Raw genomic sequence first — 12,612 nt, forward strand, 5'->3', positions numbered from 1 at the left:
CCCATTTTAACAGCTATAAGCTTCAAATTTCACTGATTGCTTAGATATATAGCATATATTGTTGTCTGAAAAAATCATAGAGATCGGTTGTATATATAGTATATATCTCATACAACCGATTGTTCAGATAAGAAACTTTTCGCAATTTCTACCCCATTTTAACAGCTATAAGCTTCAAATTTCACCGATTGCTTACGTATATAGCATATATTGTTGTCTGAAAAAATCATAGAGATCGGTTGTATATATAGTATATATCTCATACAACCGATTGTTCAGATAAGAAACTTTTCGCAATTTCTACCCCATTTTAACAGCTATAAGCTTCAAATTTCACTGATTGCTTAGATATATAGCATATATTGTTGTCTGAAAAAATCATAGAGATCGGTTCTATATATAGTATATATCTCATACAACCGATTGTTCAGATAAGAAACTTTTCGCAATTTCTACCCCATTTTAACAGCTAGAAGCTTCAAATTTTCCCAACTGCTTACGTGTATAGCATATATTGATGTCTGAAAAAATCATTGAGATCGGTGATATACATAGTATATATCTCATACAACCGATTGTTCAGATAAGAAACTTTGCGCAATTTCTGCCCCGTTTTAACAGTTAGAAGCTTCAAATTTCACAAAATGCTTTCGTATATAGCATATATTGTTGTCTGAAAAAATCATAGAGATCGGTCGTATATATATTATATACTTCATATAAACTGTCATATTGACCCCTTTTTTACGGCTAGAAGCTTCAAGATTCATCAAATTTTCTTCAAATAGTTACGTTTACGTCATATATTTTTGAAATACGTGATTCGTAGCCATAGTTTTTACATGCAGACCACAAAAAACGTGAAGCGGATCGGACCACTATAGCATATATCCTCCATACAACCGATTTTTCAGAAAAAGAGGATTTTTGTAATATCTTACCCAATTTAACAGACTGAAGCTTCAAACTTCACCATATACTTTCGTATATTGCACATATTGTTGCCTGAAAAAATTGATGAGATCGGTCGTATATATAGTATATATCACCCACAACCGATTGTTCAGATAAGGAACTTTTCGTAATTACTGCCCCATTTTAAGAGCTAGAGGCTTCAAATTTCAACGAATGCTTAGGTATATAGCATATATTGTTGTCTGAAAAAATCATAAAGATCGGTGGTATATATAGTATATATATGGTGGTATATATAGTATATATATATAGTATATATATATATATATATATATATATATATATATTTTCGCAAATTTTGGCCCCATTTTAACAGCTAGAAGCTTCAAATTTCACCGAATTCTTACGCATATAGCATATATTGTTGTCTGAAAAAATCATAGAGATCGGTTGTATATATAGTATATATCTCATACAACCGATTGTTCAGATAAGAAACTTTTCGCAATTTCTACCCCATTTTAACAGCTATAAGCTTCAAAGTTCACCGATTGCTTACGTATATAGCATATATTGTTGTCTGAAAAAATCATAGAGATCGGTTGTATATATAGTATATATATCATACAACCGATTGTTCAGATAAGAAACTTTTCGCAATTTCTACCCCATTTTAACAGCTATAAGCTTCAAATTTCACCAAATGCTTAAGTATATAGCATATATTGTTGTCTGAAAAAATCATAGAGATCGGTTGTATATATAGTATATATCTCATACAACCGATTGTTCAGATAAGAAACTTTTCGCAATTTCTACCCCATTTTAACAGCTAGAAGCTTCAACTTTCACCAAATGCTTAAGTATATAGCATATATTGTTGTCTGAAAAAATCATAGAGATCGGTGGTACACATAGTATATATCTCATACAACCGATTGTTCAGATAAGAAACTTTGCGCAATTTCTGCCCCGTTTTAACAGTTAGAAGCTTCAAATTTCACAAAATGCTTTCGTATATAGCATATATTGTTGTCTGAAAAAATCATAGAGATCGGTGGTATATATATTATATACTTCATATAAACTGTCATATTGACCCCTTTTTACGGCTAGAAGCTTCAAGATTCATCAAATTTTCTTCAAATAGTTACGTTTACGTCATATATTTTTGAAATACGTGATTCGTAGCCATAGTTTTTACATGCAGACCACAAAAAACGTGAAGCTTTGCATCCTCACACAGATTACCTACCTATTTTTTATTTTATATTTATCTTAAAAATCGTTTAGATATGTTCAAATTTCACCAAATGCTTACGCGTATAGCATATATTGTTGTCTGAGAAAATCATAGATACCGGTGGTATATATAGTATATATCCCATACAACCGATTGTTCAGATAAGAAACTTTGCGCAATTTTTTCCCCATTTTAACAGTTATAAGCTTCAAATTTCACCGATTGCTTACGTATATAGTATGTATTGTTGTGTCAAAAAATCATAGAGATCGGTGATATATATAATATATATATGATGGTATATATAGTATATATATATAGTATATATATATTTTTTTTACGATTTCGGCCCCATTTTAACAGCTAGAAGCTTCAAATTTCACCAACTGCTTACGTGTATAGCATATATTGTTGTCTGAAAAAATCATAGAGATCGGTTGTATATATAGTATATATATCATACAACCGATTGTTCAGATAAGAAACTTTTCGCAATTTCTACCCCATTTTAACAGCTATAAGCTTCAAATTTCACCAAATGCTTAAGTATATAGCATATATTGTTGTCTGAAAAAATCATAGAGATCGGTCGTATATATATTATATACTTCATATAAACTGTCATTTTGACCCCTTTTTTACGGCTAGAATCTTCAAAATTCATCAAATTTCATCAAATAGTTACGTTTTCGTCATATATTTTTGAAATACGTGATTCGTAGTCATAGTTTTTACACGCAGACCACAAAAAACCTGAAACTTTGCATCCTCACACAAAGTACCTACCCGTTTTTTATTTTATATTTATCTTTAAAATCTTTAAGGTATGTAGATCTGTTCACTATATATTTCTTATCTTATACATCCGATTATTCGGAGATTACGAACGGGATAAGATTATTGTTCAGCCCCATTCATGAAAGGTATGAAGTCTTCGGCACAGCCAAGACAGTCCCGTTCTTACTTGTTTTTATTAAAATTAGGTGGTGCACCGTCTTGTAAAAATTATTTCGCCGAATGAGCAACCCATACCTTTCTCTCTTTTTTATTTTTCAAATGTCCCGGGAAATTTTAAAAAATCCCGGGAATTTGGCTCAAATTTGACGTTTGTCCCGGGAACTCGAAATAAAAATCTGGCAACCCTAGACGGCATGGCTAAATCAAATTTTTTTCGACACTGATGATCATGACACATGCAAGTCTATATCTATCTCGATTTCTTTATACCAGTAGAAGCAACCTTTATCCAATCAAGGTTAACATACTATGTGTGCAAAGCACGTAGAGTATAAAAACACACGTATATACACATACATTCCTATATTCATATTTGATAAAAAGTTCTCATAAATTATGTGTTCAGAAGAATTTTATCTGGTACGATATAAATTTGTAGGTATGTATATTTTTTTACGCCTTTAGCGTTTTGATCTACACGCGTACAGAAGTAGGCGCTCAAGACATACCATTTCCTACGCCGTTTATTACCTTCATCCGTACGTGAACAGGCAATTAAGCTGATTTTACTGATTTATATATAACATACTCTAAAGGAGATTATGAGTGCATAAATACTACTCACATGAAGAGGAAGTTAATGTATGGATATCGCATGATGGTGTTGAAGTCGAAAGCCAATAAATATTATAAATGGCTTTTATGAGACTTCTAGTTAGCACTCTCATATTTTATTAATATATGCACTATAGATGTATTTATGATGAGTATTTATGCTTCTAAAGATGTCTACTAAAATTAGTGATAATGGTTATTGTAAATTGGTATCTTTTTAGAGTTCACTAAACACACAAATTGGAATCATTGAGATAAACAAATTTTTGATTAATTCGTGGCACCATTTTTTCAAAGCTATAACTCAAAATCTAAGACATTTTATGTAGTGATTAGATGCAGTGAGAATTCATAGACAATTATTGAGTAAATATTTATTTATATATTGAGAAACCATAACGTTTTACAGTAAATGTTTGCATAAATAAAATAATAGTGCTGTGAAATTGTGGACTTCTCTACCTATTCCAATAAAATGCATTAAGTCGTATGGATGCTTCAAAACGGCAGTAACAGGTCTCTTCAAACACTAACCCTCTCCTCCTGTTCAACCTACCTAGGGTAGAGGGGGGAGGCTTCGACAGGTTAAGAGAAAATGATTTTTTTTAGAGAAACTAGAATGAGAAATAGATAACTCCTTTCATAATTACTGATGTCATGTATGTTTATGACACTTCGGATTTGTGGTTAATATTCCACTTGTTTGTTTTTTTTAGTTATAATCAAATAACCAAAAACACAAAATATGACGAAACCTCTTTTTTTCAGGGAGGCTTCGTCAGTCATCTGGGTGGTTTCGACATTGGGTGGGAGCTTTCGATATTTATCAAATATAGCAATTTAACCAGCAAAATAAAAAAAGGATGTTGGAAAAAACTCTAAGTACGATTTTTAATTCATATTTGATGTAATTTATTTCAATACAGTAACACATTTTTTCGAACAAAAATATAAGGAATGTAAGCATAAAATAAACTATAACTGTAATTTTAACGAACATCTAAATTTGAAAAATCAAAGTTAAAAATAAAATTGCTTTGCGCGCGTGAAGTTCCTGGTGGATGTTCAGGTGTGGGCAATATACGTATTATATCCTGCTTTGAAACCAAGTGTCTGTCTTCTACAATTGTCGAAGCTTCCCAAAAAATATTGTCGAACCCTCCCCCGTGCACTTATTTCAGATTTTTCGCTCCAAAATTAAATCTTAGTGTTATTGAAAAGCAATAAATCTTAATTTTATTGCAATATCAATGGGCAGAAAACTCATGTTATATATTGTATATTGTACACTTTACACGCGAATACTTACCAGCAATTTTTACATCAAAACTTTTCCAAAATAAAAAATCTCGTCTGCATACTATCATCGTTGAACAAGCACTGAATAGCTCTCATGACAGCGTCACACTCAATTTGGTTACTGTTTATTCGTGGAATAAGAACAATGGCAGTAATAACGGCGACCAAATTTGAAAAAGTCGAAGCCTCCCTTATGTCGAAGCCTCCCCCTTCCACCCTACCTACCACGCCTGTGTCGTATTGTCTAAAACTAATGTTAGCTTAAGCTTAAATTTAAGAAGAAAACTTGTAATTATCCTCTTGAATATGTGCAATGAAAAGACTCCAAGTCTTACTGTATTTTGAGACAAAATAAATAATAATAATAAATAAATAATAATAAAAAGCTGGCAGTAGAAAGCAGGTATTATTTATTTTGTGTTGGAAAAGGGCCGACATATAAAAATAGAAAAAAGTCATGCAAGGCGCGATAGCCTCCGAGGAGATCTTAGGACGACCTTCTCTTCCAATTTGCGTCGTGATCCTTAGTTTTACGCCGATTCCGAACAGCATGTGTTAGGTAAATAAGTTTTCACTTAGAAGCTTTTTATGGCAGATCTACACTCGGAAAGCGACGCCACCTGGAAAAAATAGTTCTAAATTGTTGATATAACTGTACCCACTTTTTTAATAACTTTACTTTTAACAATCACTACTAATAAGCTACTGTTTTACTAGCCATGTTTTTTTTACAAGTATGCACGTCTACGTTTGCGGGTAAAAAAACTCTTAGGCAAGGTGCACACGAGGCTACGCGTCATAGACGCTGCAGGCGAAATTTGTACGCTTTGATGCCGAACACATGTATTTGAATGGAGAGCTGCATACGAGGCGTCAGATGCATGAAAGCGACAAAGCATGGAATCTTCGTGTAGCTAAGCGTACGGCAATGTTGGTCACTGAGCGTACGTACGCTTGAAAAAAAGGAAGTACAAGATGTTTGTTTACATTTTTATACTCAGCTGAGCAGAGCTCACAGAGTATATTAACTTTGTTCGCATAACGGTAATCCGCAACGGCATTAACTAATCGAGATAGATATAGACGGGCGGCCACCGTGGTGTGATGGTAGCGTGCTCCGCCTATCACACCGTATGCCCTGGGTTCAACTCCCGGGCAAAGCAATATCAAACATTTTAGAAATGAGGTTTTTCAATTAGAAGAAAATTTTTCTAAGCGGGGTCGCCCCTCAGCAGTGTCTGGCAAGCGCTCCGGGTGTATTTCTGCCATGAAAAGCTCTCAGTGAAAACTCAAGAAATCAAGAGGACCACGACGCAAATTGGAAGAGAAGCTCGGCCTTAGATCTCTTCGGAGGTTATCGCGCCTTACATTTATTTTTTTTATTTATATATCAAAATGATCTGGGTGAAAGAAGAAATTCATTTAGCCATGTCCGTCCGTCCGTCTGTAAACACGATAACTTGAGTAAATTTTGAGGTATCTTGTTGAAATTTGGTACGTAGATTCCTGGGCGATCGTCTCAGTTCGCTATTTAAAATGAACGAAATCGGACTACAACCACGCCCACTTCTTCGATATCGAAAATTTCGATAAACCGAAAAAGTGCGATAATTCATTACCAAAGACGGATAAAGCGATAAAACTTGGTACTTATGACTTATGACGCAAAATAGAAAATTAGTAAACTTTTGTACAATGGGCGTGGCACTGCCCACTTTTAAAAGAAGGTAATTTAAAACTTTTGCAAGCTGTAATTTGGCAGTCGTTGAAGATATCATGATGAAATTTGGCAGGAACGTTACTCCTATTACTATATGTATGCTTAATAAAAATTAGTAAAATCGAAGAACGACCACGCCCACTTTAAAAAAAAATAAAGCCAAATTTTAACAAAAAATTTAATATCTTCACAGTATATAAGTAAATTATGTCAAAATTCAACTCCAGTAATGATATGGTGCAACAAAATACAAAAATACAACAAAATTTCAAAATGGTCGTGGCTCCGCCCTTTTTCATTTAATTCGTCTAGAATACTTTTAAGGCCATAAGTCGAACAAAAATTTACCAATCCTTGTAAAGTTTGGTAGGTGCATAGACTCTATGACGATAACTGTTTTCTTTGAAAATGGGCGAAATCGGTTGAAGCCACGCCCAGTTTTTATACACAGTCGCCCGCCTGTCCTTCCGCTCGAACGTTAGCACGATAACTTGAGCAAAAATCGATATATCTTAACTAAACTTAGTTCACGTATTTATCTCAATTCACTTTATCTTAGTTTAAAATATGGCCGAAATACGACTATGACCACGCCCACTTTTCCGATATCGAAAATTACGAAAAATGAAAAAAATGCCATAATTGTGTACCCAATTAGAAAAAAGAGATGAAACATGATAATTGAATTATTATATTGACGCAAAATATAACTTTAGAAAAAAACGTTGTAAAATGGGTGCGGCAACTTCCATATTAAGTAAAATAAAATGAAAAAGTTCCACAGGGCGAATCAGCCCATATATAAATAAATTAGCGGTACCCGGCAGAAGATGTTCTGGGTCACCCTGGTACACATTTTGGTCGATATCTCGAAAACGTCTTCACATATACAACTAAGGGCTACTCCCTTTTAAAACCCTCATTAATACTTTTAATTTGATACCGATATCGTACAAACACATTCAAGAGTCACTCCTGGTCCACCCGGAACCAAAAGGCGTCCACCTATAGAACTAAGGCCCACTAGGTTTTAAAAAATCATTAACACCTTTCATTTGATACACATGTCATACAAACACATTCCAGGGTTACCCTAGGTTCATTTTGCTAAATGGTGATTTTCCCTTATTTTGTCTCCAAAGCTCTCAGCTTAGTATGTAATGTTCGGTTAAACCCGCACTTAGCCTTCTTTACTTGTTTTGTATGCAAATTTGTGTAATTAGTGAAAAAATGTTACTTTAGTTAATAAAAGTGCGTGAAAGGTATATTACCAAAGCGAAAAAGAGTATTAAACACCACAACAGCTTGGTTAGACATTGTTGAAGCGTTTAAAAGGCTAAACAGTGTTGCAAACTAGAAATCACCCTTTTCTCTATTCCGCGGTGGTTAAAATTGCCTTTCATAATTTACAAAGGTACGGGGATGAAAACAACGTTTAATACCTATTTTCCTATGGTTTCGGGGGCGGATATAGCTGAAGAAATTAAATTTTTTTATTTTTTCAATAATTGTTTGCTTTTTGTAACGGCGCTCGAAAGTAGCTTCGTGTGCAGATCTTGAGGCGTAGAGAAATTGTAGCTATATGAAATATCCTGTACGTGTCTTTGACGCGTAGCCTCGTGTACACCTTGCCTTACCCTCATTTAGATAATGTTTAGGAGACACATCTAGCGGCAGTGGTTAAATAACTAGCTACGGAACCTATTGCACCGAAAAGTGGAGACACAAACCTCTGTTGTATGACTTTGTATAACCTATAGCTGAATCGGTTGCGGTGAATAGTGGACACACGCCATTTCTAGAGGTAATACATAGAGGTTGTGTAAAGGTGAAACATAGACACATATTTCACTTGCATCTTGGTATGATGCGTATTGAAATTTAGGAGTACTAATTTTCTGCGCAGCAATTTGAGAAGCGAAGATAAAATTTAACGCTTTGCATTCCATACAAAGTTTAAGCGTATATGTATGCAGATGTAAACTTTCGCCAGCGAACCGTTATTGTTCAGTTATACCTTATAGTGTTTTGTGGGCTGGTGTCATTGATTTTATGGCGAAGCTCAGTATCTGCTTCATAACAAATCGATTGGCAATAACACTCGGAAAAGGGGATTCAAGGAGATACAAAGCCTTATAGTTTCAAAGCTTCCGCAACCCCATTGTCAACGTCACCTACGCGAGGAGAATCCTGTTACATATATGAATGTATAATACACATATTTAGCGGGCAAGGCTCTGGCGAACCCAAGTTCCTCATGTGGTCATATTAATCGTTTCCGAGATGGTCGGCCATCCTTGTTACCGTTGAAGAAAAAGGAAGTTATATTTAATTATTGGTTAAGTTCTATACTTACAGTACTACTAGGTTCATAAGTGGTGTTATATCGTGTACACTGATTTTTCCTAAGAAGAGCTAGCTTCTGTATATTTGTGGTTGCTTTTTTGCTTTTTCCAATATGAGGTTCTTATATAGCCTTATAGCTTTTCCGTTTTAAATTTGTTTATATTTTTTTTTGTTATGTGCATATTTCAATGTAAGCTCCTTTGTTACTTCACAACTTTTTTTCCTATTTGATCCATAAAGGATATTCACTGCTCGGGCGCCACTTAAGGATCTCAGATCCCTTCACTTAAAAAAAATAAGGAGCCAACTCACTCCAAACAAACTAAAAAGTTGAAATTAATAAAGCACTGAAATTTAAAGTTAACAAAATCTTCTTTATTCAAATGGTTGTATATTAACTTACACACCAAATCGACTTAGTCGTGCGGTTCCCCGACAGTAACTGCCCAAACGTTCTTGGCGGTTTGCCAAATAAACCTCAGCGCCGGCGGCAGTGGCGCAACCCTTACGCAAGTGTGTTAGAATGCAGGTGAGAATGTCCGTGGCCTTGATTTCCCACAGCGTTGCATTATTAAATTATTGGTATTGCATTTCATGATGAAGTAAAAATATGCTTACGCTGCAGCGCATGCAACGATCGATGGGAAACAAAATGTGCTGACGTTGCGGCGCGTGTGTTGATCGAACGTTGGAATGGTATGAAATGGCAGTGGCTGAGCGTGTTAACTTATATACTTCGATATTGATATGTAGCTCAAACGGTAACTAAAACCGTACCTAAGTTCAAAAGCATCATCGAGCTCATAAAAGCTAAATGTACTGGTAGAATTCAAATGAATAGAAAACCATTCATTCGGCTGAATTAAAGAATACTAATTCATAGATACCAATTTAAACTGCATCAGTTGCACACACACTTACACACATTTAACGTTCTGTTACTTCATTACGGCAGGAAATGAGCTTTCTAACCTTAAGGCAGATTCTGTATTAGGAATTCGTGGGAATTATTGGCAAATGGGCTAGAGCGAATAGGCAAAGTTACCAAATTCTACTACCCGATTATTGTATTTCCTATTATGCTAGTTTTATTTTTTTATTTTTTGTAGTGCTTCCCCAAAGATAGGCCTTAATTCTTGAGCTAGGTGTCTGTAGCGGTTGAAAATAAGCTGCTTATGTTTTGTGGGCAGCCATACAGTAGGGAACACTTACTAAAAAACTAGAGCCATGAATTTTTTAATATAACACCCAGGGCCGTAGAGAGAAAATCTGGGTCCGGAACTAAACAATTTACGGGCCCCCTATAAAAACCCTACTAATACATTTGATTAACTTGAATTAATGAAGTCTCATTCATGAATCATTATTGATGGATTACATGAAAAAAAATGTTTGCCACATCAACTAAATGGTTTTTAGACTAAGAGCTGTCAATAAAATTATCACAGAATATTTACTATTTATACCATTTTATTGTACCGTAGAAATAAAATTCTCTTTTAACAGCCACATATTGTTTCTGTTTAGGCCACCAGCCTAAATATTTCGGACCACCCTAACACGCACATTAGTTATTTATTTATTATTATTACCGGTAACGGCTAACACCAGCCGAAAGCTAACCTTGAAGGGGAAAAACTCAACGAAAGTTAGCTATCGGCAGGTGCCGCGGACTTGTTCGCGGTTTTGATCTTTCTTTCTATTTTGGAACGTCAACGAGCCAGCAGCCAGCCCCAGGTGAGTTTCCTAACTTTTTTTCGAGTGTAAATCGTAAAATCTAAACTGTGTTCTAGATTGTGAACTGCAAAGTGAACCTATTTCCTATAATTAAACTTTTGCCACTGTCACTTAAATTTTAATTCTTAACTTGCTATTTGCAATTAATCACGGGCATACATTTGAACGTGTTAAGTGCATTTGGTAATTCGATTAATTTCTTCCTAACTGCACTACGGCACATTCACTCGGAATTGCTATTTATATTGTGAAATTAATTAAACTTCCTGACGGCCAGGAAGTTTGTGAGTGCTTCACTTGTATAAACCATTATTGTAGAATATTTATTGTTTATAAATAAATTGTAACGAATCGGTAATAATCCTTCTCTTTTCTATTTCTTTTATTTGCGTGCGATCGCTCCCCACGACACGGGTGCCACATTCCCCCCGCAATCATTGGTCCTTACGCGCCGAGAGAAGCAAAATCAGCACTTTTTTTAAAAAATTCTTATTGGAAATTCACATTTTGGATAAATATTATAAAAGTTTGAAGAGGTACTATAAACATAAAACCAGCGAAAACACAAGACAAGCGAGCACACATACAGCCACAAATCATCACATCATACAGCTAAAACGAATAAAAGCATCTTCGATATCACATACATTAAAATCATCACATCCATCCAGCATCACATACAAGCCATTATATCAAACAGTCCATTAGCTTCATCACACAACATCACAATCAAATTATTATAATATATCGCATCCATTAGAAACATCACATCATCACATTACTCAGTTCATCACATCATCACATTAATCAGTCCATCACATCAACACATCTCTGCCCAACGATCAATTTATCAAATAAAAACTTAAGGTACGTACGTGGTTGCTTGGTTGCACAAAAACCTTTTTTTAGTTGCGTGATTTTACGCACGGAAAGTGCATTCCGTGTTAGATATAATAAAGGCAAAGCAAGTGAAATTGCTAAATTTCGTGTTTTTTAAACACACCAATAGCCTTTTGACGATCGGGTAATTCCCCCCACCAGTGGTAAGGGTTACTCGACACCGCTCAAGGCAGACAGTCGGTGAATTTTTTTTTAGTTTTTTTTCGCACTCATCACTGCACTGTATTGTCCCCCTTGTCGTCACATACGTTGACAAAACTTCCTAGTCAGGAACCATATTTTCACTTGGTTGATAGCATTGGCTTATCTATCACGGAAATCACTTTAGTAATCAGTTTGCGAGCTGAAATAACACCAAAAGCCAAAAAATTAGCACTGCGTTGGGTGGCTAGTGGCTTGATCACAAATAAACTATATCACTATATTATATAGCTTGTATTTTTTCTCATTTTTTCTTAATAAATATTTTAAATTGTACGTATTCCACGTCAAGTTGAATATACAAAATTTATTTCCTTTGGTTGGGAAAGATACCCTGGTTGGCTACTCGAGGATATTCATCAGCGTTCACATCACACTTTTTGCATACACATTAAATCCTCGTTGGGATTTCTATCTGTGGTTCACATTTTACACTATATCCACATTGGGATTACCATCTGCGTTTTAATTTTTTTAAACACGCCAAATTTTTTTTGAAAAATATTTCTATCTGTGTCCAACACACCTGTTAAGACACATTAAATATTTGCAGACGATTCTCTTCTCTGCATTGCACATCACTGTAGACACATTAAATCCTTTCAGGACTTCTATCTGTGCTTCATATCACTTTGCACATACTAGAACCTTTCGAGATTTCTATCTGTGCTGCATATCT

The sequence above is a fragment of the Eurosta solidaginis genome, chromosome 2 (genome assembly GCF_040869045.1).
Source record: "Eurosta solidaginis isolate ZX-2024a chromosome 2, ASM4086904v1, whole genome shotgun sequence".
NCBI classification, from domain to species: Eukaryota; Metazoa; Arthropoda; class Insecta; order Diptera; family Tephritidae; genus Eurosta; species Eurosta solidaginis.